Consider the following 26,103-nt stretch of genomic DNA (forward strand, 5'->3'; position numbering starts at 1 on the left):
GATAAGGATGATGAAGGTAGTAGTGGAGATGAAGGTAGAGATGAAGATGGGGGTAAGGATAAGGAGGTTAAATATGGAGATAAGGATGATGAAGGTAGTAGTGGAGATGAAGGTAGAGATGAAGATGGGGATAAGGATAAGGAGGTTAAATATGGAGATAAGGATGATGAAGGTAGTAGTGGAGATGAAGGTAGAGATGAAGATGGGGATAAGGATAAGGAGGTTAAATATGGAGATAAGGATGATGAAGGTAGTAGTGGAGATGAAGGTAGAGATGAAGATGGGGATAAGGATAAGGAGGTTGAATATGGAGATAAGGATGATAAAGGTGGTAGTGGAGATGAAGATAGGGCTGAAGATGAGGATAAGGATAAGGAGGTTAAATATGGAATTAAGGATGATTTTCGTTCTCTTGATTTACATGGAATGTAACCTCTATGGAACTCATTTATTATATGTTACAGCTGGCTAACATAATATAGATTGGATATAGAGATAGTTGTTCTTGAAATTTGAAGTGAAAGCACCCAATAATTAGCTTAGAAGTTGACGGTTGCAATTCTCGTTATTGTAACTGATATGAACTTTTAAGTGTATGTCATAAATATACAAATATGCTTTTTAAGTGGCGAACCAAATATGCTATATACGTCTGTGTAAAAAATAATACAAATAATATGTTTTTACCTTTGTTATAATCCATGCACCAGAAATGTTGAACTTTTCTGAAATATGATATAAGGATATTCTGAAACGATTGATTTTGCTACTTCGAGAAATATCACCTAAACAAGGTTTAGTAAAACAACAAACATTTGAATTTAACCTATTGTAACCTATTTGCAGTTGGTTCCTTTTCAACTACATGCTTATAATATGTGATTAGGCCTTTGTTCCAGATAGGAGTTAGTTTCCTCAAGCTGTTCATATTGACACAATTTATAGGAATTACAAAATGGAAATATTACGTGATCCAGAGTTTGCACTGCGGGGAGGACAAATTTAATTTGCTTCTGACATTGAAATGCCTAATTTGTATGATGTAAACATGTATGATAAGTTCAAGCAAAGTTAAGAGCTATTATGTTTATCCATAATTTATTTTATGTAACAATACATCTATTTAACTCCAAGTGTTGTCTTAATATTTGTAAACACAAGTTTGTAAGAAAACCTTTCGTAGATAAATTTATAACCTTCCTTTTGATTTCATTGCGGTATTATTGCAAACAGAAAACACTGACTTTTTATGAAATTAAACAATAAAATAATCTATGAGAAAACAGTTTCAAAATAACCCCTGATTGCATCTATAATAATTCTGAATTTTAAAACAATGTAATTTTAGAATAGCCCCGACCATTGGTATTTTCTGAAAGGTGACTTTTATTATTATTTTTTTTTGTTAAATACTCTGAAGGCTAATAAACGAAATATTTTGATGAATAGCATCTTAAGACCAACCTACTTCAAATTACTGAAAAGAAAATACTCAGAACAAAACTAGTTTCACAATAACTAAAAGATAAATAGAAATCTTTCCGAATAGCCCTACTTTACGATACCTTCAATATGTCAACTAAATAGATGCAACTGTCAGAACTGCCTGTAACATTAGTGAGAAAAAGATATAATTTATAATCTTTTCACAAAATTAACTAATATTTGTATGTCCTTTTTCACTATCATAATGGTACGTAAAAGGACGTTGGAGATCGATTGATGATATGTAAACATGGGCAAACTCTCAGGTAGACACAAATCTCTCATCCTTTGATCTGCCGACCAAATTTAATGCGTTATCTGCCAATGCTTGTATATGTCCAGCTTGTATGTATACTGTGCATGCCATTAAATGCAGGCTAATTTACATATGATTAATCAGGAGATGTAAGTACAAACATAAATTACGTTTTCCTTATTAAGTGTATGAGAAGAAAATTATCCGTTCAGTAGCTACACCATACAATATTAAATTTAATAACATTATAGAAAACATAATAGTTTACTTTGCTACCCGATTGCCTCTGATTGTAGTGACGTTACTGATGTTTCTTGTCCATTTCAGAGGTTGAAACATGGAGAGAAATTTAACGACGCAGTTACACTATGAAATATCTCGACATTTGACTCATTTAACTTAGAAATGGATTATTCACCTCAATAAGTACGTTCTGTTTATTTTTTCCTTTCCTGCTTGTCATGAAATTCGACTCCACCAAATGAGTAGTTGACTTGGGTGCCATGTACACCTAAGGAATGGTCAGCTTTGTAGTAATAATTACTTGTGAAGATCAAAGTTATGTGAAAAAATGAAAGGAAAGTTAAAGTGTATATCTTAGTACAGTGGTTCCCAAACCTTTGAAGGCACGACATACTTTTCGGCGAGTCTTCTGTAAATGATCCCACTGCAAATGGTACTTAACCCCATTCAAAAATCACAAATCCCTGTAGAAACGAAAATGATAATTTAACTAAAAAATTAGTGCAATCCATCCAAGGAACGACCAAAATAGAAAAATATAGTGCAACGATGACATGAAATATTACATGTAGGTCATTTCTAGTAGACCATTTTGTTGATATTTTAGAAGACTTAAAGGGGACACTCAACTATATTTTGGAACTTTTTTCCTATTTGACCAATCTTTTTCAAATTTGGAAAAAAGTTTAATATACACATGGAAAGTAACATGCAAAATCTCAGCTCATTAGATCCAATACTTTTCAAAATAAAAAATATTTCAATTCTTAATCAATCATTAATTGAAATATCACTTTTAATTATCATTTTTCATTTTTTGGCTTTGTGCATTTGACTGTGACTTCTCAATGAATAGGGGAAGAATTCTGCTTATTGATTTAGTTCTGTCACATAAATTAGTGTAGAAATTTAATTTTTCATTTCTATGGCACTTTTTCTCCAATTTTTAAGTTGAGTGTCCCTTTAAACACTTTGAATAGTGCAAGTTTGCAGGGCCAAGTTGTTAACATAATAACGGGCATGGATAAAATCAAAGTATTTATAAAGAAACTTCATTTACTCATAAATATGTACGTACCTACTGATGGAATGTTGAAACTAAGCTTTCTTGCAGAATCTAGATTAGTCATGTAAGAAAATAATGTATGAATACTTCGAGCTTGCAAGAACATTATTAAATATACCTACTAAAAACTATAAAATACGTTAAACAGAAACTGAACATATTAAATAATTTAACGTAAAATTAAGTTAAATTAATTGATCTTCATATGAGCTATAGGTACTCGTGTTCGGGAATTCAGTAGGCCTATTGCTTTATAGATTGGCAGAAAGAAACATAAGGAATAAAAATAAAATTAAGTAATGAAAAGGAAAATAGTATAGAGTACAAATAATACCTACAGTCTATGATAAAATTAAAAGATTTTACAACTAATATTCATAAGTAAAAATTATTACAATTAATTATTATCAACCACTGTGTTACTTTTTCTTAAAAATTTATTTAATTTCAAGTTTAAATTTCACTTTTATTACATACTCTAAATCAAGGAATTAAGATAAGAAATTGTTACAAAGTTTTAAGTCATAGTTAAAGCCATATGTCATAACAAATAAACTATAAAATGAAATATAATTAATTCCCACTAATATTAAAATTATGACAATAGCCAATGTGTTGAAATGGTTCTTGTTCTTGTTGTTCTTGAACGAAAGTTAATAATGTACTGTACGTACGTATATTTGTATAACAGTACCAACTTTAAAACGTTAAATTGCAAATAAAGAACTTTAGTAGGGTAATCGAAAAAAAAATTTAATAGTAAATAAGAAGAAACGTCCTTGTAAAGTTATGTCTAACAACAGTACATTGAAATATATAGTCTACATAATTACTATAGTAGAGATGCAATAAGTCATATAAGTAACCTAAACCAATCACTTTATTTTTGAATAAACTACTTTATTTCCTCATGATTGTATATATTTACGTACATGACGACAACCGAAGAAGCAAAAGCTCGTCCTCGGGCGCAGTAAATAGTTATTATTAGTATACTGTTTAAATGGATTCAATGTGATTTCTAATAGCCTGTTGTTTAAATGAGTTCAATGTGATTACTATTAGTTGGCTGTTTAAATGAGTTGAATGTGATTATTATTAGTCTGCTGTTTAAGTGAGTTCAATGTGACTACTAATAGTCGGCTGTTTAAATGAGTTCAATGTGATTACTATTAGTCGGCTGTTTAAATGAGTTCAATGTGATTACTATTAGTCGGCTGTTTAAATAAGTTGAATGTGATTATTATTAGTCGGCTGTTTAAATGAGTTAGATGTGATTATTATTAGTCGGCTGTTTAAATGAGTTGAATGTGATTACTATTAGTCGGCTGTTTAAATGAGTTGAATGTGATTATTATTAGTAGGCTGTTTAAATGAGTTCAATGTGACTACTAGTAGTCGGCTGTTTAAATGAGTTCAATGTGATTACTATTAGTCGGCTGTTTAAATGAGTTGAATGTGATTACTATTAGTCGGCTGTTTAAATGAGTTCAATGTGATTACTATTAGTCGGCTGTTTAAATGAGTTCAATGTGATTACTATTAGTTGGCTGTTTAAATGAGTTCAATGTGATTACTATTAGTCGGCTGTTTAAATAAGTTGAATGTGATTATTATTAGTCGGCTGTTTAAATGAGTTAGATGTGATTATTATTAGTCGGCTATTTAAATGAGTTGAATGTGATTACTATTAGTCGGCTGTTTAAATGAGTTCAATGTGATTACTATTAGTCGGCTGTTTAAATGAGTTAAATGTGATTATTATTAGTAGGCTGTTTAAATGAGTTCAATGTGATTACTATTAGTCGGCTGTTTAAATGACTTCAATGTGATTACTATTAGTCGGATGTTTAAATGAGTTGAATGTGATTACTATTAGTCGGCTGTTTAAATGAGTTGAATGTGATTATTATTAGTCGGCTGCTTAAATGAGTTGAATGTGATTACTATTAGTCGGCTGTTTAAATGAGTTGAATGTGATTACTATTAGTCGGCTGTTTAAATGAGTTCAATGTGATTACTATTAGTCGGCTGTTTAAATGAGTTGAATGTGATTATTATTAGTCGGCTGTTTAAATGAGTTGAATGTGATTACTATTAGTCGGCTGTTTAAATAAGTTGAATGTGATTATTATTAGTCGGTTGTTTAAATGAGTTGAATCTGATTACTATTAGTCGGCTGTTTAAATGAGTTCAATGTGATTATTATTAGTCGGCTGTTTAAATGAGTTGAATGTGATTACTATTAGTCGGCTGTTTAAATGAGTTCAATGTGATTACTATTAGTCGGCTGCTTAAATGAGTTCAATGTGATTACTATTAGTCGGCTGTTTAAATGAGTTCAATGTGATTACTATTAGTCGGCTGTTTAAATGAGTTGAATGTGATTACTATTAGTCGGCTGTTTAAATGAGTTCAATGTGATTACTATTAGTCGGCTGTTTAAATGAGTTCAATGTGATTACTATTAGTCGGCTGTTTAAATGAGTTCAATGTGATTACTATTAGTCGGCTGTTTAAATGAGTTGAATGTGATTATTATTTTCGGCTGTTTAAATGAATCCAATGTGATTACTATTAGTCTGCTGTTTAAATGAGTTCAATGTGATTCCAATTAATCTGCTGTTTAAATGAGTTGAATGTGATTACTATTAGTCGGCTGTTTAAATGAGTTGAATGTGATTATTATTTTCGGCTGTTTAAATGAGTTCAATGTGATTACAATTAATCTGCTGCTTAAATGAGTTCAATGTGATTACTTTTAGCCTGCTGTGTAAATGAGTTCAATGTGAATACTATTAGTCTGCTGTTTAAATGAGTTCAATGTGATTCCTATTACTCTGCTGTTTAAATAAGTTCAATGTGATTACAAATAATCTGCTGCTTAAATGAGTTCAATGTGATTACTTTTAGCCTGCTGTGTAAATGAGTTCAATGTGATTACTCTTATTCTGCTGTTTAAATAAGTTGAATATAAAATTAGTTACATCAGGGGTGAAAATCTAGATATTTGATACTCAGTTAAGTTCTGGGTGAGGTCGGAAATTCAAGATGTTTTTACAACTAGACCGATTCTCGTCTGCCCCTCAGAACTCTCTGACTCCTCACGCAGGAAGTGAAACCGGCGTATCAGTATCACGATATAAACAGCTCCACAGTCTGCAGCAGCATCCTCACTGCTTGTTAGAGTAGCCTAGTTTCATTACTTAGGTGAAGTAAGACAATGTTGTTTGATAGTTTGCACCGGATGGGAGACGAAGTTGGTACTTGGACCACCAGAGGGCTCGCCGAACATATCATGCAGACAAGTCAAGGAAGCTGTGGTGGAGCCCATCATTGCCAAGGGTGTTGACAGCTCTTCTCTCTCTCTGCTCTCAAACTTCCCACCTCCGTTTGCAAGAAACAAAAGGAGCTGAAGCTGATACTGTAAACTAATCCTCTTTAAGATGATGCCATTGTTCCATGCGGTGAAAAGAAACAACACTAACAAAGCGAGGCAGATCCTCGATTGTCGCCCGCGGGAAACATCTTTCGGTGGGAAACAATGCACTATCGCCGAAGTCTTAACGATTGCACATAGTAGATAGTGTCTCTGTCTGTGGCGTTGCATTCTCTCTACGTCCAAAAACAAAAAAAAAAACCTACCTTCTTTTCTATGTGTGGGTGTTTTTAGGAAAGTCTTTTTGTATACAAACTTGGATGTATTCCTCTGTAACAAAGTATCCTACTTCATTTTGTGAAGAAACCCTTATTTTTCCTTATTTTCAAACCATATTTAATGTAGTCTGTATTAATTTTCCAGATTTTTTTTTCCTGTATCACTTTGTTTACGTCAAAATATGCTTGGTGTAACATAAATAGAGTTTTTTTACAGTAATTTATATCTACACACATTTAATTGACGGGATTAAAATTTGAAGCAAGTCTTTATGGGAGTCCACCTGTAACCTTGTAGGCAGAAATTTCACACGACTGTCCACACGTAGCATATACTGCGTGTTCAGTTCAAAGTGTGTCATGGCTCGCTGTATGCCGTCATGTGGCTAGTCGTTGAGCCTAGAGAATTCAATCTTCCTACACTTCCACAGAGGCGTATTACGTATATGCCAGAGAAGTTGCCTAGCAATTACGGCGTTCATTCTGAAGAGTACTTACCGATACGTACGGTAACACCTGTAGTGGCAGGAATGTGAACTGTTTGGAAACACGTACTGAGGTGAGTTTTTTTCTTAATGTCGGGATATGTGGAGAGGGTTAAGACGATTACTTACGTATTTGTTGACATTAACTTCGACGGTCAACATGGACACGGAGCATTTGATTTGTATTGTGGAATGTTGCCGTACGCAACCGATGATAACAAACATCCTGCGTACGACTTGCCCGCGCAAAACACAGTTCGAAAGAGGTTATGGTAGCACACAGACTGTACAGACCGCCATCTGTTACTACGACGTTCAAGTTATACCGTACACGTTCTCAAGTTCAGATTGAAAACTTTGATTAATAGGCAACTTCTCTGACATAAAAGCTGAAACTCGCTTCAAATCGCTGACTCACAACAGTGGTGTTATGACACACTTTGAAATGAACACCCAGTAGGCAATACAGGGGCTCTTGTTTACTTCACATGCGCGGTGTATTGCAAGCGAAACGTACAATAAAGCACCTCCAAATTTTATTTCCGTAATAAAGGAGCTTCAAATTCGATTTCCGTATATGTACGTCACACATCATTGCCGCAACTCATTAATGGAACAATATTTAACCGTGCTCTAAAGTATAGAATTATCCAAACAAATAAATGAAACTGGATGTATCTAATGCCTACTCATTTCACTTACGTAATTCTGGTTCCGCATATTGCGGACAGATGGCAGGACTGTGACCCATTTTTAAGTTACACACCATTTCAGCGGGCCGCGCTATGCATGATGTGTATCTCTGGAGAGCTATATCATGTACTAGAGTGTGGGTGTAATTGTATTGTAAGGAATGGATGAGGATGATGATGAAAATGAGGATGGAAGAAGGGGAAACCCGGTGCCGGCACGTAGCATACTCCTATTGAATAGCAAAAAGGGTGCCGCCATACTTGACGTCTCCGTCCGATGAACGAATCAGTATCAACAATGACATATGCCTTCTCTTCATATGCGGAGAGATTTGGGATTGAACCCAGGCATATTGGTGCACCGCCACCATTCATAGTCCCAAGGTACAAATTTATACGAAAATTTCTGACCCCGCCGGGAATAGAACCCTAGTCTGGAGGCAGACACGCTACCATAGAGCTAACTCGGAGAAGTTGAAACTGAAACTTTGAATGCCATAAATAACAATAGCTAATATTAAATTTTATTGTCACCAATATCATTTACTTAATTTTAAACAATCACAAAATCTTCACTGCGGTGTTGGCTCTTATAATGCATTATTACTTTACAATACATTCAACAACACTATTTTTACAACGTCCATAAATATCACTGTTTGACATACATTGCTTATACATACACGTAGTATAACTTTATGTTCACTTATTAGCAAGTTTATGGCTGCCATCTTGTCTTCTCGAGCAACGTCTTGAACGAACGGATATATAGAGAATTCTGGGTAATATACCCAACACGTAGTTCTAATGTTCACCGCCTACGACGTCGGGCGCTGATCATCTTATTTGAGCCCCCTGCCGCTAGATGGTGCTGACTGCAGTTTCGCATCCTATTATATATATTTATCCATGCGGGTGATGCAACTGATTTATATTTTGTTTTAATATTTATATGCTGATGAAGGCGGTGATGATTCATGATATAATTATAAATTTACAATCCGGTGTTTGCCTTTGGGACGGAAGGAAACCATTCAGTCAATTTGGCCTGTCACTGGATTTGAACCCGGGACATCCCGAATGCGACTCTCAAACGTTACCATCTGAGCCACCTCGCTCGGGAACGCACAATCATTATCTAGCACAATTTCCATGTTTGTGTCTCTGAGATTTGAACCCAGATCAACAGCATGGAAAGCATTCTACTATGAGTACACTCCCGATTTGTGTGAGATGAATGATTCATTACTGCAGAACTGGATGAGTTATCGCAACGCCTGCGGGGGAGAGATTGGACGGGATCTGTGCCTTTGAAAGACGTCAAAGTGAATTGTATGCATCTTGCGGGTTGCATAACTCTCCTTAGACACCCGACAGCCGAGCCAGTGATGTGAATGCCGCAGCCTAAGGCAACTATGGTGCAATGTTGATGGAGGGCATTGTCGCCGGAACACGGGGTCGGGCCTGATAATTCAGTGTCCACGCAGTTGACTCCAGTAATTAGTAGCACCCCCCACCACCCCGCTCACGGGGGAGCGACCGTGCGTGCACTAAACTAATCCAGGATTACTGTACACAGAGTCTTGTTAGTGCGCGCCGGCACAAGTCACGTTATTTCAACTTGTGTTCCTTGTTTGTATACGGTAGTCGCCTAACCTAACTCATTCCCAGATTTTGTTCCTGCCTTTGGTTTATACTTTTTATACAGGGCACTTAGAGTTTAATTTAAAAAAATGAAGGAGTGTTCTAGGTTAATTAGGGAATATGCTGAAAATGATCAGGAAGAAAAAAAGGAATTTCGGAAACGTATTATTTGTCTTTCTTGTGTTAAATTTTATATTACCTTGTTAACATGTTTCGGTCTGCTATCGGCCATCTTGAGAACTGGTTGTTGCTAGTCTTGGCGCCTTTTGTTTGTGTTTCCTGTGTGGGTGTGTTTGTGTAGTGTAATATGTGTAGATCATATATGTAATAGATAGGTCATCGCTATGTTAAAATTGGCAGCACTTTGAAGAGAACAACCGCCAGGATCGCCATCCGTCCGCCGTAAACGAACACGAGATGGCAGTACAGTCGCTAATGCATTTCAAATGGGAATTATGACGTGACTCCTTATGTAACAAATAGATGGCAGCGTAGTAAACCTGACAAAAGTTGTTAACGTCAAAGCCTATAAGACCGACCTATCTGGGAATGGAGTCAAAGAGTGTGTGTATTCTAAAATTGAGTTTTGTGTTGAGAATTTCATTTGGGTGTATTTTTGTGTATCTGTATATTTCGTATTATTTTCGTGTGTTTAGTTTCTGGCTTTTTGGTTGGATGTATAGAATTTCCATGTTTGTGTTGATGTCTCTGTAGGTGTGGGTAGCATTTGTGATGTGTTCTGCATATGTGGAAGTGTTTTGTAATTTTGTTATGACTTTGATGTGTTCTTTGTAACATGTTTGAAATGATCTGCCTGTCTGTCCTATGTAGAAGTTGTTGCAGGTGTTACATTTGAGTTTGTGTACGCCCTTGTGGTTGTATTTATTTGTCTGCGTTGTTTGTGTGTTGAGATATTTTTGTAAAGTATTATTTGTTCTGTATGCGGTGTTGTAATTTAATTTCTTGAATGAGGTTGCTGTCTTGTGTGTGTTTTTGTTTTCGTATGTTAGTGTGATGTTTTTTTTTTTGTGTTCTTATGTTTGTGTTGTACTTTTATGTTTTTGTGATTATGTTTTGTCTTTCTTATTATGTTGTCTATATGTTGGGGTTGTATCTGTTTTCTTGTGCTATGTATTTGATTGTCTTTAGTTCTTCTTTGTAGTCATGTGGGTTCATTGGTATATTGAGTAGTCTGTGTACCATTGTTCGGAATGCAGCTTGTTTGTGTTGTGTTGGGTGATTGGATGTGTTGTGTATGTGTGTTGTTGTTGTTGTTGTTGTATGGGTGTTCTGTAGACTTTGAATGTGTGTTTTTGTCGACTTTTGTTATTGTGATGTATAGAGGGCCACTGGCTGAGAAGAAACTACAGAGTGATTTATATAGAACCCTAGCCGTATATGTAACAGATAGGTCGGCCTTATAGGCTTTGACGTTAACAAATTGTGTCAGGTTTACTACGCTGCCATCTAGTTGTTACATAAGACGTCACGTCATAATTCCCATTTGAATTGCATTAGCGACTGTACTGCCATCTCGTGTTCGTTTACGGCGGACGGGTGGCGATCCTGGCTGTTGTTCTCTTCAAAGTGCTGCCGATTTTAACATAGCGATGAGTTATCTGTTACATATATGATCTAGGATAGAACTAACACATTTCTTTCTTTCTTTCTTTCTTTCTTTCTTTCTTTCTTTCTTTCTTTCTTTCTTTCTTTCTTTCTTTCAAAACGAATGATGCTAGCCACAATTTGTTATAGGCTTACCTCAAATATTAGAGTACCGGTATATTTAGGAAATTACTAACCTCTATAACAAATTTTGAAAATGTACCCGATCTCCTGCGACAAACGTCTTAATGACTTATGGGCTGACCTCTCCAGTCGTGCTCGGACGTTCACAGCCTACATGAACGATGTTTGCCTTTTTCGGTCACCAGAGGTTCAGTTGTTTCCAATTTGTTTACCAGTCCCAGAATTGTGTTTCTTTTGGGGGATTACGAACACCAAATTCTCTCTGGTATGCTCTTTGAGTAGCCGTAATTGAATTCGTAATCCAGTATTGCTTCACGAGGAAGAGGCGTTGATTTAATGTGAAGTGCAATTTCAGTGACTAAAACAAAATGTCGAAATCACCTTCCAACAATAAGGAATAAAGAATAAACATCTACGCATCTCGTGACAGGACATAAAAACTCCTGCTTAATTTGACGTTACAAACTGGTCATTAATGAATTTCCAGCAGAATAAACTAATAAAGAATTTTCAAAATTTCCTATAGAGGTTAGTAATCTCTCAAAAATACTCTGCATTTGAGGTATAAGAAATTGTGGCTAGCATCATTCGTTTTGAAATAAAGAACGAAAGAAAGAAATATGTTAGTTGTATATAAATCACTTGACATATTGAATGATGCACTGGAAGGAATAGTGAACGGTAGAAAAGTTCGGGGCAGACGTTATCAGATGATAGATGACATTAAGATATGTGGATCATATGCGGAAATTAAGATGAAGACAGAAAATAGGAAAGAATGGAGAATGCAAGGTTTACATTGAAAGGCCTGCTTTTGGGCAGAATACTATGTATGTATTAGGGAATATACTGTGAAGCTGAAAACATCGATTTGACGGATATGCACTTTTTCATCGTTTCTGGTGACGAAAAATTGATTTTTGACACGAGATCAGCCTGTCTATTATTATTATTATTATTATTATTATTATTATTATTATTATTATTAATTGGTTATTTTTCAACTGCTATGGTTCTGTAGCGTCTGGTTGAGATGAAGGTGATCTGATAATGCAAGCGAAATGAGTCCCCCAAAAGTATCCAGCATTTGCTCGTAATTGGGTTGAGGGAAAACCTGGTAACTTGTCCCAACCAGGATTTCAACCTCACCGTCAGCCATGCTAACCATTTCTCCACAGCGGTGGACTCCGTATATTATTTTAAATCATAGGTTACATTATTAAGTTTATGTCTCTCATAGCCTATGTACAGATTTTTAATTTATTCATGTTTACTAAATGATTATTTTCTGTTGGGTTTTATTTAATCCATGTTATATTAATTGCTTTTTTATTTACATTATATATGTGTGTGTGCGTCGTACGTGCGTGCGCGTGCCCGCGCAAGCGCCTGCGCAATATATCTGCGTCTCACTGGCCATATTACACATCTATCTGTTTATCAGTCTATGCTCAGCGATTTACTCTAAATTATTGAACGAATTATATTCATATTCGGTATCTAATAGTCAATTTGTCTTATAACAATCACATTCTTTCCTTCTTCCTTTCTGTCTGTCCTTCTTTCGTTCTTACTTTCATTTTTTTTCATTTTACCTTTCCTTCTTCCATTCATTGTTTCTTTCTTTTTTTCTTTTCATATTTTTCCTTCTTTATTTCTTTCTTTTACTCTTTAATTTTTTCCTTCCTTCTTTTCTTTCCCTTTCTTTTCCTTTTTCATTTCTTTCTTCTTATCTTTTTTCTTTCTTTCTTTTTTTTTCTTTCTTTCTTTCTTTCTTCTTTGTTCTCTTCTTTCTTTCATTCATTCTTCCTTTCTTTCCTTTTCGTATTTTTCCTTCCTTCTTTCTTTCTTTCTTTTACTATTTGCTTCCTTCTTTCCCTTTTCTTTCCTTCTTCCTTTCTTTTCTTTATCCTTTATTTCCTTCTTCCTTTCTTTATTTACTTATTTCCTTCTTTTCCTTCTTTCTTTCCTGTTTCCTTTTTTCTTCCCCTCTTTCCTTATTTTCTACTTTATTTGCTTTCTTTCTTCTTTCGATGAGCTGGTGAAAGAGGGCACCCTTTTCTCAACCCTTCATTTATTATTTCAGCTGCAGACTTTCTATTATTGTATTCTAAATGTTGTATCTACATATAAGGTGTTTTGGAAATCCTCTTTTTTCCACAATTTGGTTCAATATAATCGAAGAAAGTGTTCTGAAAATCCTCTTTCTAATATAATTTCCGACAATTTGTTTCTTATTATATTGTCGAAAGCTTCAATATCCTCAAGAAAATGTTTTGTAAATCCTCTTTCTAACATAATTTCCCACAATTTGTTTCTTATTATATACTCAACGAAGGTGTTCTGGAAATCTTCTTCCTAATATAATTTCCCACATTTTTTTTTATTATATTGTCGACATATTCAATATAATCAACGAAAGTATTCCTTCTAAATAATTTCCCACAATTTGTTTCTTATTATATTGTTGAAAGCTTCAATATAATTAACAAAGATATTTTGGAAATCCTCTTTCTAAATAATTTCCATCAATTTGTTTCTTATTATGTTGTCGATAGCTTCAATATAATCAACGAAGGTATTTTGGAAATCCTCATTCTAAATAATTTCCCACATTCTGTTTCTTATTATATTGACGCAAGCTTCAATATAATTAACGAAGATGTTTTGGAAATCCTCTTCCTAACATAATTTCCCACAATTTGTTTCTTATTGTCGAAAGCTTTAATATAATTAACGAAAATGTTTTGGAAATCCTCTTTCTAAATAATTTCTTACAATTTGTTTCTTGTTATATTATTCTCTACAGCTTCAATATAATCAACGAAGGTATTTTGGAAATCCTTTTTCTAAAATAATTTTCCCACAATTTGTTTCTTATTATATTGTCGAAAGCTTTAATATAATTAACGAAGATGTTTTGGAAATCCTCTTTCTAAATAATTTCCCACATATTGTTTATTATTATATTGTCGATAGCTTCAATATAATCAACGAAGTTATTTTGGAAATCCCCTTTATAAATAATTTCCCACAATTTGTTTCTTATTATATAGTCGAAAGATTTAATATAATTGACGAAGAAGTTTTGGAAATCCTCTTTCTGAATAATTTCTCACAATTTGTTTCTTATTACCATTATCGACAGCTTCAATATAATCAACGAAGCTATTTTGGAAATCCTCTTTCTAACATAATTTTGCCACAATTTGTTTCCTATTATATTGTCGAAAGCTTTAATATAATTAACGAAGATGTTTTGGAAATCCTCTTTCTAAATAATTTCCCACAATTTGTTTCTTATTATATTGTCGATAGCTTCAATATAATCAACGAAGATATTTTGGAAATTCTCTTTCTAACTTAATTTTCCCACAATTTATTATTTATTATATTGCCGAAAGCTTAATGTAATCAACGAAAGCTATAAAGACTGGCCTATTAAATTCCATTTTTTTCTTAATTAGTTGCATTGTTACAAAGATACACGGTCTATCTTTCCTAAATATTTGTTGTGATTCCAGTAACATTGTTTGAGGTATTATATTCTTTTTTCTGTTACATATAGTTTTGGAATAGATCTTGTAACATGAATTCAACAAACTTATTCCTCTATAATCTTGCCAACAGTATTCCACAGCTTTTACTCACCTAGTGTAAGGAAAAATGTGTTACATTCGTTAAACTCATTTCTTCTTTTAATTACCATGTTTGATATCCATGTGTAAGTATACTTCATTAGATAATAACTGTACATCAGTAACTTTGTCTTAAGTGTAATATTTCTATTGTAGCTTAAAGAATTGCCTTGTCCACATGGAGCACTCAATTTTTTAAACTGACATTTTTCTTCTTTTTCCATACAGGAAGAACTACTTTCTTGAATTATTGACCTAGATGCTAACAATGATGAATCCAATGAAACTGGAGTATTTTAATTTCCATCTCATAAAACGCCCTAAAGTAACGATCTATTATTTCCTGTTCTTCTGTGCATTGCATTCATATTTATAAATCTCATAGACAAAGTGAGAAAATACGACAATGAGACGAATACCACTACTCCTACATATAAATCCTGTTCAATGTTACATTATTAAAAATCCGTATTAAAAACTAGGAAATTCTCTCGAATACCAACGTAGTCGGAGAACTAATAAAGTATATGGAAATAAATCCTTCATAATACTGAAGATATGAAATACTTGAGAGGAAGCGAGACATAGCAGAGAGATGTAATAATGATTTATAGGAGATTCATGAAAAACGAGTAAAACAAAGTGCGTCTGTATATGAGTTGTGTACTATTTTATCTGTTTTTGCAATCTGATTGTGGTTTTTTTAAATTCTCAGAATAGGAAATAAAACAAACAATTGGCAACAAAGTATAGACTGTAACGTTATAATCTCAGACCAATTACTGTATGAGTATCGCGTGTAAAAACCATTCTGATTTATTATTCTTTTTGTGTATACAACATGAGTTATTTGGTTGTAAAATATATGAATTTAAATGTTCTTTCTCATTACATGAGGTATAGATATTTATCAAATAACTAGCTTCAGAATCTCTCATTTAAAGCAGATTTTTGCTTTCCTTGTGTCTGTCCATTTGAGCTAAAGATTGCATATAGAATCTCCTTTCCAATCATTCGACATTATGTTTTCAAACAATACAAATGAAGCAATTTGTCGAAATTGTGTTAAATATTCATTCACTCATACTTTTCTGTCCAAGGACAGGTATTTCACTGTAAACTCGGCATTCTCCAGTTTCACCTATTTTTTGCCTTCTTCTTTGTCTCCTCATACGATCTTATGTCTATCATCTGATATCTTCTCTTGCCCCCGAATTTTCCTCCCATTCACCATTCTTTTCAGGGTGAGGTGGTTTCTTCTTATCCAACGACCCAGCAAATTTCATTTTCTCTTCCTGGTTTCTCATTTTCTTCTTTCCCCTTCATTCTTCAGTTTTTCCATATCCAATTTTTTCGTCACTTATCTTTCTCATATCTTCTTCAGACGAATAGCTACTTCGCTTAACAGTAGTATATAATATGAGTTAATATCCCCTCCTGGTAGAATCTGTGCATTTCTTAAGTAATTTCGGAATCTTTCTTGTATCAGTATATAGTCTATCTGATATCTCCTTTCGACCCATGGGTATTTCCACGTGTTTCTTCTTATTTTATGTTGCTGAAATAATATTGTATTTCCGATAATCATTGCACAGATTTTAAAGAAATTCACCAAAGATTCTCTCCTTGTCTTCCACGCCCAATCCATATTTTCCAATTGTTCTTCTGTCTTGTTCTTCTCTAAGTACTTCTGCGTTCCAGTTGCCCATTAGGATCACGCATGCTCCCTCCTTCTCCTTCTCAACTATCTCTTCTATCTTGTGATAGCTTTCTAATAACTCTAATTCCAAATGTATGATATTGTTTGAAGTTCTCAAGTAATAATTTAACGATCTAATATATGAAACTGAGGCTGACTACGTAAAACTTTCAGAATGGTGTACGTGGTCATTTTCTAAGTGTCACTGTATGAAATCGACCATCTTCGAAAGATTATATCCTGACTATATACGAATGTCTTACTTACTTACTTACTTACTTACCGGCTTTTAAGGAACGCGGAGGTTCATTGCCGCCCTCACATAAGCCCGCCATTGGTCCCTATCCTGAGCAAGATTAATCCAGTCTCTATCATCATATCCCACCTCACTCAAATCCATTTTAATATTATCTTCCCTCCTACGTCTCGGCCTCCCCAAAGGTCTCTTTCCCTCCGGCCTCCCAACTAACACTCTATATGCATTTCTGGATTCGCCCATACGTGCTACATGCCCTGCCCATCTCAAACGTCTGGATTTAATGTTCCTAATTATGTCAGGTGAAGAATACAATGCGTGCAGTTCTGTGTTGTGTAACTTTCTCCATTCTCCTGTAACTTCATCCCTCTTATGCCCAACTATTTTCCTAAGAACTTTATTCTCTAACACCCTTAACCTATGTTCCTCTCTCAAAGTGAGAGTCCAAGTTTCACAACCATACAGAACAACCGGTAATATACCTGTTTTATAAATTCTAACTTTCAGATTTTTTGACAGCAGACTAGATGACAAAAGATTCTCAACCGAATAATAACACTCATTTCCCATATTTATTCTGCGTTTAATTTCCTCCAGAGTGTCATTTACATTTGTTACTGTTGCTCCAAGATATTTGAATTTTCCCACCTCTTCGAAAGATAAATCTCCAATTTTTATAGCTCCATTCCGTACAATATTCTGGTCACGAGACATAATCATATACTTAGTCTTTTTGGGATTTACTTCCAACCCTATCGCTTTACTTGCTTCAACTAGAATTTCCGCGTTTTCCCTAATCGTTTGTGGTTTTTCTCCTAGCATATTCACGTCATCCGCATAGACAAGAAGCTGATGTAACCCATTCAACTCCAAACCCTGTCTATTATCCTGAACTTTCCTAATGGCATATTCTAGAGTGAAGTTAAAATGTAAAGGTGATAGTGCATCTCTCTGCTTTAGCCCGCAGTGAATTGGAAAAGCATGATAGAAACTGGCCTATACGGACTCTGCTGTAAGTTTCACTAAGACACATTTTAATTAATCGAACTAGTTTCTTGGGAATATCAAATTCAATGAGAATAGTATATAGAACTTCTCTCTTAACCGAGTCTTACGCCTTTTTGAAATCTATGAATAACTGATGTACTGTACCATTATACTCCCATTTTTTTCTCCAATATCTGTCGAATACAAAAAATCTGATCAATAGTCGATCTATTACGCCTAAAACCACACTGATGATCGCCAATAATTTCATCTACATATGGAGTTAATCTTCTCAAAAGGATATTCGACAAAATTTTGTACGACGTCAACAAAAGTGATATTCCTCGAAAGTTACTACAGTTAGTCTTGTCCCCCTTCTTAAAATGTCTTTAACATGAAAATAGAACACTCCCAAGATCAGCTTGGCAGGGTCAGAAAACAAGACGGAGAGACAGAAGGAGACCTATGAAATTAAGGAAACCGGAAGAGACTATTTAACCTAATCCCTGTATTGACGAAGATGTAGAGTTTTTAAACTGAGTCTTTTACGTAAATTTATGATTGTTTCAACTGCCAGGTCATATCGCGACTGTCTTCTAGTAATTGTACATTATTGACACAGTCATGTTCTTACATATTTTTCTGCCATCTGTCAGACACTCCGCAGACATATGCGACTTTACATTTTATGAAACGTTAATCATATATTTCCATCTAGTGGCTATAACTAAGCAACCTGAAGACAATTTTTATGGAATAATTGACTAATTTATTCCTTAATTTTATTTTTATTCTTTATAAGTATAATTAAGAGCTACTAAGTGGTATTCCAGCGCTGTGGTGTAACAGTTAGTGCGTTGTCTGGCCGAAAAATGAGCGGCTCGGGTTCAAATCCTGGTTGGGACATGCCACCTGGTAGAGATTTTTCTGAGGTTTTCCCTCAACTCATTAAGAGCAAATGCTGGACGACTTTCGGCGCTAACTCTTGAACTCATTTCACTGGCAATATCACCTAAATCTCACTCAGACATTAGATAACCATCACAGTTGATAAAGCGTCGCAGAATAAACAAATTAAAAACTACTAAGTGTTTCTAGATCTTGTTATTTTCAGCATTTTGTTTCTTACTTTTATTACTTACTAATTATTCATAATTAGACTTCGTTGAATTGCCACACGCAGCATGCAATCAGGTTGCCGATGGACGGTAGTATAGAGGAGGCGAGCGACCGCCCGGTCTCGTAGTATAAGCAGTCCATGTTAAGAGTTGTTACCGGTCCAAGTAGATAGAGCAGCTACAGTTAATGTATACCTATGTAAGCACTTGTTTTTGCATTATTGTGGTTGGAATAGTCAAAGTTTAACATTTGTTCAGAGCAGACAAGAATTCAATCAAACATACTACAATGAGAGTGTTGCTGTTCCAAACAATTACTCCTGGAATAACCTTACCCCCGTAGCCAATCTTGACTCGTTGGGCAACGTGATTGAATTCTGTTAATTATTATGCAGAACATTACGGAAAAATAATGGAGGTAATTCATGCATTGGATAGCACAGACAGTTCCGCTGTTGCAGCTGTAAAATCGTTGCTTTCTGAACAGCTATTGAAAGATATTCTGTCATTGATTCTAATTTTAAAATCGTGTCCAAAAGCATCATCCTGTTAGAATCGTCTAAACTACAACTCTCAGAAGCCCTTAATATAGTGGATAAAGTAGCTATCACAAACCGTTATCCAAAATAACAATTCAATAATTTCAGAAAAAGTGAAATTTAAGTTGAGAAACATTATTGCTAAAAATTCTGCCTATTCACAACTTCGTATTATAAATTATGTACTATCAGATCACGACAAGACGTTTGATGTTGGTGTACTAAAAAGTAGTGACTTCCCGTTCTTAAGAAATGCACGTATTACATCGTGTGATGTTGAATTACAAGTTCCCAATATACAAACTGTTTAAGTGACCATCGGAGGAGGTTACTTTGCAGTCGGTCAAAATGTACGTAGCTCTTCACTGCAATGCACATATTCAAGGATGATGTATCTTACATTAAATTTTAAGAGTTAATATATCTCACTATAAAATAATGTTGTATTTACATGTTTAGAGATTTCCTACTTCAATGATCATTCATCATATTTCTTGAATACAGGATACAGGTTTTATAGTAACCGCAGTATACTGCTCAGAGTTTACGTCAGAGACACGCCCCCTTCTCATACAGTCTATACCGCGTGCACAGTAAACCTTGCGAATCTCGTGGCAATTCCTCGAAGTCTATTCATAATTATTAAAATGTTCTATATTTTTCTTTTACCGTATTTTGTTTCTTTTTTATTCTTTACTGATTGTAATTAACAACTGCTAAATGGTTCCACACTGTTTTTACTACATTTTATTCATTATTGTTGTTCTTTACTAATTATATTTAACATATACTACAAAGTTTTACATTTTGTCTTTATTACATTTAATTTTTGTTTTCATGACAGAATCATTGATATTCAGCCTCCTTAAATGTTTGCATTTTTTAACTTACTAGCGAACACGAGCAATGTTGTTTGGGGATCTACTGTATTTTGTTGTTGTTATTATTTAGTCAACTGTCCAATTTATGAAGCAACTACGACAGGAGATAATTGGGTAGGGTGGTCACTTCCTTTCCCCCTCCATTGCATAGATCGCTGACTAGCTGCATATTAATCAGCAATTGTTCTTACTCTGACACATATTGTCAAGTGAGAAGTAATATCTGATAGATATCAGTCTGTATTGCAATGTGTGGAATTTTTATTTGAATAAATGATGAGTAGTTGTTTTTCAATGGATTAATAATTTCCCTATGCATTATAAAGTTAAAAAAGTAATAAGAAATAACACTATTATTATTCTGTTTTCCATCTCTAATTTCTACCGGGATTCGAACCTATTTCGCCTTACAGAAAATCAATTGGCTCACATAGTTCGAAATTCAAAGCACAGAGGCCGAAAGCGAAATAAATACAACTTTATGTTATTAAATAATGTTGGTTTATTTTCGTGAATATTTGTTTTATTTACAGCTTATTTATCACTGCAGCAAATTGTGACTGTAAATGATTGTTATTATTTAGATTTTTCAGAAGGTTTACAGTTAATATTTCTCATCATACTTGTACATCCATTTTAAACAAATGAAATTGTATTTTTCCGTGAAACCTTAAGAGGACGTACAGACATGCCTCGTAGATCCCTACCAGTTGCATTGAAAATTCATGGAAGGATTGTGACAGAGTATTAAATTGTTATCAAACAAAACGTTATACAGGCTCTCTTTACAGTTTATTTTTTTGCTAGAGAGCGGTTTAAATGGACTTAACAATTGTCGAAATGCGCCACACTTCTCTAAGCACAGCACAGGGACAGGAGAGGGGTTGAAAGAGGAAGAGATGATAGTAGAAGGGTTGAATTATACGTTATTATTATCTGGTCAATGGCAGGACTTTTGAGTTCTGTAATTGGAGTCACAATGTGGAAGCGGTCCCCAAAATTAGAGGAACTCATCGAACCCCATCAACTTCCATTGTAACTCGGGTAATGCCTTAGAATGGGCAGTCTATATCTCTACCGAACATACGAGAGGAATTCCCTTGGCATTTTGCTCTCCTCTCCGCCCCTTCTCTCTAAACTGAACACTATTCCCTCTAACCCATTCTGAACGCTAATTCAAACGCGCGGGTGACTATAGCATAAATGAGTACCCAGTCCTCCATCCCCCCTCTTAATTCCTTTACTCTTTGCTTTCAAATACGTAACATTCAGTTGTATTATTTTATTGCATGAATAGATACAGGCTTATTCCAGAGAGAGAGGTAACCGAGTTGAGGGCCCTCTTTTGTTTATTCCATGTGCATTTGAATTGGGGTGGGGGAGGGGTAAAGGGTCAAACGACTGAACATTTTCAAGTACTGGGGCGCGAAATTGAATACCGTCTGCCCCCTTTTATTAAGACGAGTATTCTCGACTTGCACGCACAGCCTCGCGTCTGGTGAAAGGATTAAATTTCTATAGCTTCAGATAAATGTAGCATGCCTGCCTTAAATCACTGACCGTCGAGCATTGTGATAACTCTCTGGTAGCTAATAACGGTGCGCAGTGCAAGGAAATCAATTAATGAAGACAAGTGGCCTTAAATATGGTTGTACAAGAATCAGCTGCTACAAATCTAGCTGACTCTATTTCGATTAGCGGTAGAAAAGACGAGATTTATCGCCCTTATATTTGCACTAGGGAAAGGGACTAGTTGCCCCATGAGCGATGACTTATTAGTGTCACTTATGAGGTTTCCTCGGACAATTTACTAAACAAGAATAACATAAAAAGTTTATGTTTGGACTATCTTGGTTTGTGATTATGTTAAGCTGACGAGTCCTAAGAATATACAGGGTGATCCGTTTGGGTATGGATGGAAATTGGACAAAATGATATTGATGCCGAATGTGGTGAAACCGGTGAACCCCTAAAAACCGAAACTGAGACCTTATCCGCCACATGGATTTCCTGCGTAACAGGCTTAAGATCTGATTACTCAGATGTAGGGTACTACAAAAATGACAGGACTAGAATCCACCAGCGCGAATTCATGGATTACGTACCGACGATTAATTTAACATCTGTTACGTTTAAATCGTAAGATAAAAATTTGTCTGCTTGTTATTTTGTTTCAATAACTTTTAATAACCTAGGCCTGCATTGCTTCCATGCATCAGGAAATTAATATTTATTTATTTCTGTAGGTTATTTTACGACGCTTTATCAACATCTTAGGTTATTTAGCGTCTGAATGAAATGAAGGTGATAATGCTGGAGAAATGAGTCCGGCGTCTAGCATTTGCTCATATTGGGTTGAGGGAAAACACCGGAAAAAACCTAAACCAGATAACTTGTCCCGACCGGGAATCGAACCTGGGCCACCTGGTTTCGCGGCCAGACGCGCTAACCGTTACTCCACAGGTGTGGACGGAAATTAATATTTCCTGTGTAATGTTGTTTCATGAAATATTATTCAAAGAACTACAGTTATTCACGTGCTCTTATCTCGACTTGTCATTCGAAAGAACTGAAAATATTTTTGAAACAACACTTTAGAAGAATATGATCACTTATATTGAAATGTTGTGTAGTTTTTTCAAAAAGTTTTGTTCATGTTACTATTTATAGCAGCTTTTGAATCTGTGTTTCCATTTTTTCTGTTCCTGATACATTGTACTTTCATTGTTTAACACGTGTATGGTGCAATGTAACACCAGCGGTGGTAAACTTTGCACCAACCCTCTTAAAACTCTGGCGGTGAAAAGTAACCCCCCAATTATGGGTAACTTTTCACCAATTTTTGGCAGATTATAAATTTCAAAAGACATTTATTTTAGAAGATATGGCTGGCTAAATAAATTCCCGCATATTCCTAGAAAGAATCTCAAAATTAGACATTTAAAGACTATATGCATTAGAACTATAAAATTGCGCAAAGTTACCCCATTTCACGGTACTTTACACTGCTTATTTTATTATTGTTTTGAAAAATAAAGTTACTGTTTTGGTTTATAGAAAATAGAGAAATATAGAATAAAATACTGTATAGTATGGTACCAAAAAAAGTAATTAAAATTATTTGTATAGATTTTGAGTTCATGAACATTTTATGTTTCTGATTTTAAATAAAAATGTTTTAATCTTTAAAAAAATCAAATGTGAAATTATTTTGTTTTATATTTTCTCTTAAAATATTTTATCGATAATATGGCCCACTGACACTTCTCCATTTGTTTTCTTTTTCTGGATTTATTTTTTAATTTCCTTACAAACTTGAAACTCAAACTTATTTGTGTATTGTTCCATTAAGGAAATTTATTAATATATGAGACTCTAAGATATTTTGGTGTGTTATTTTTTTACAATATAGTCTGAGATTTTCTTTACATAAAACATGATATTGGGAAAAATTTTTATACTATGAATTATTAAGATGATATCTTACGTACTTGGCACCAACATTTCTCGATTTGCGATCTTCTTCAATAGGTTATTTAAAATACTCCTCCACGTCACGTGAAACAGAAACTGTTTTTTATATTGTGTCGTGTGAAGGTTTTCCATCCATCCATAATATTATTTCGCCAATAATTTTTACTTTTTAAAGTTTAAGTTATTATTGCCACATATACAGTAAGTACAATATTTAGATATTTTTACGTATTAAACTCTTATATCAAACTTCGTGTCTGTTAAGCTTATTCGTAATCTAGTTTTTAATATTGTTAATGTATTTTTTTCCACATGAGGTGATACAACTTTTTATTTTCCTATTTATTTTCACGTATATAAAATTATATTATGAAGTAGTTTTGCATAGCTTCTATATCGACATGTTATGATGATGAAAATTTTCATGTATGTAAATTAAATAGGTTATTGAAACAGAGTTGTTTTATGTGGACAGACATTCCGACAAACGGACAGACAATCCTAACAAAATAGATGCTTCTCGCATGCGTGCGAGCACCCGTGAAAGCTAGGATTAGTCGGGCAATAAAACTGTTAAACTTGCAAAACATTGTATTGAAGATCAACTTGGCTGCATGCACATAATTTACTGGAAACGTAATGCCTGTTGCAGAGTTGGAGTTCTCAGTTCAAATGTCTCGTCGGTTACGCGATATCTGTTCCCAGAGCACGGAGCTCTGCTCGTCGTATTTAAAACGGATTATCCGGATTTTCGTGTTTTGATTATACAGTAATTCTGTCTTATTTATGGCGAAAGAGACTCTGTGCTCATCAAATGAACTGTAACGTTCAGCGAACATTTCAGTTGTGATTTACTGCGAAAGTTCAAATATATTAACGGAAATAAAATATAAGCTGCGTCATTTTTCAATAGTCACAAGGGTTAATGATTTCGTGGAATTCGTGTAAATATTTGTATTTAGTCTGTAAATATTAACTGTTCCCATTGGACGGAATATGACGATCTAACGTTTACGTTACATGCTCCATTGGTCAATTCTCATGGGTTCAATCCTGGACAAGAGGAATTAATTGTTAAGTGAAAAATATTATGAGTTTGAGTAAATAAAGTTATTTCCTCTACACAGTAGGCCTACATTTATTGCACATAAAAGTAGCTTTATTCATAAGTAAATATAAATCAAATATCGTCGTTGTTCCTGCTATGTAACCTATTTATCGATTTTCATATTTTTTTTCTCTATTAAATAACTAAATAGTGATATAGCAAATAATAAAATCTCCTATATGTAATTATATTTCTTTGTTTCGAAAATGTAAGAATTCACAGTCTCCTATGTACGGCTGTCATAGGATGAATAAATGTGTTTTTTCTTCCCACTGAAAAGTTTTATATTTTGCATGTAGGAGTTATTGCAGGAACAACGACGATATGATATTTACGTTGAACTCTGTCTACTACTCCGTTTTAAAATCTCAGCTGTCACTACACTGCTCCGTTGATTTGGTGAAAACTCAATGTTCACCTACTTAGATATAACACACGGAGCAAGTCCCCTACAATCGGTAAGCATCATCCTTTGATAGAGCAGTTGTATTCAATCTACTGGGCGTTCATTTCAAAGTGTGTCATGTCATCACTGTTGTTGGGTCACCGATTTGAAGCGAGTTTCAGCTTATATGTTAGAGAAGTTGCCTATTATTTAAGGCATTTTTCAATCTGAACTTTAGAACGTGTACGGTATAACTTGAACATCGTAGCAACAGATGGCGGTCTGTACGGTCTGTGTGCTACCATAACCTCTTTCGAACTGTGTTTTGCGCCGGAAAGTCGTACGCAGGGTATTTGTTATCATCGGTTGCGTAAGGTAACATTCCACAACACAAATCAAATGCTCCGTGTCCATGTTGACCGTCGAAGTTAATGTCAACAAATACGTAAGTAATCGTCTTAACCCTCTCCCCATATCCCGACAGTACGTATTTCCAAACAGTTCACATTCCTGCCACTACCGGCGTTACCGTACGTATCGGTACGTACTCTTCAGAATGAACGCCGTACTTGCTAGGCAACCTCTCTGCCTCATAGGTTATACACCTCTGCGGAAGTGTAGGAAGATTGAATTCTCTAGGCTCATCGGCTAGCCACATGACGGCATACAGCGAGCCATGACACACTTTGAACTGAACACCCAGTATAATATGCGGGGTTGTCTCAAGGGTTACGCATCCAC

General features: G+C 34.7%; 1 protein-coding gene across 1 annotated transcript in view; it reads left to right on the forward strand.

The window, feature by feature from the left end:
- LOC138693303 (lachesin-like) overlaps window positions 1-26,103 on the forward strand; it is a 1,195,137-nt gene that overhangs the window by 847,121 nt on the left and 321,913 nt on the right. The gene's annotated exons all lie outside the window — the stretch shown is intronic.

Source organism: Periplaneta americana, chromosome 17, assembly GCF_040183065.1.
Source record: "Periplaneta americana isolate PAMFEO1 chromosome 17, P.americana_PAMFEO1_priV1, whole genome shotgun sequence".
NCBI classification, from domain to species: domain Eukaryota; kingdom Metazoa; phylum Arthropoda; class Insecta; order Blattodea; family Blattidae; genus Periplaneta; species Periplaneta americana.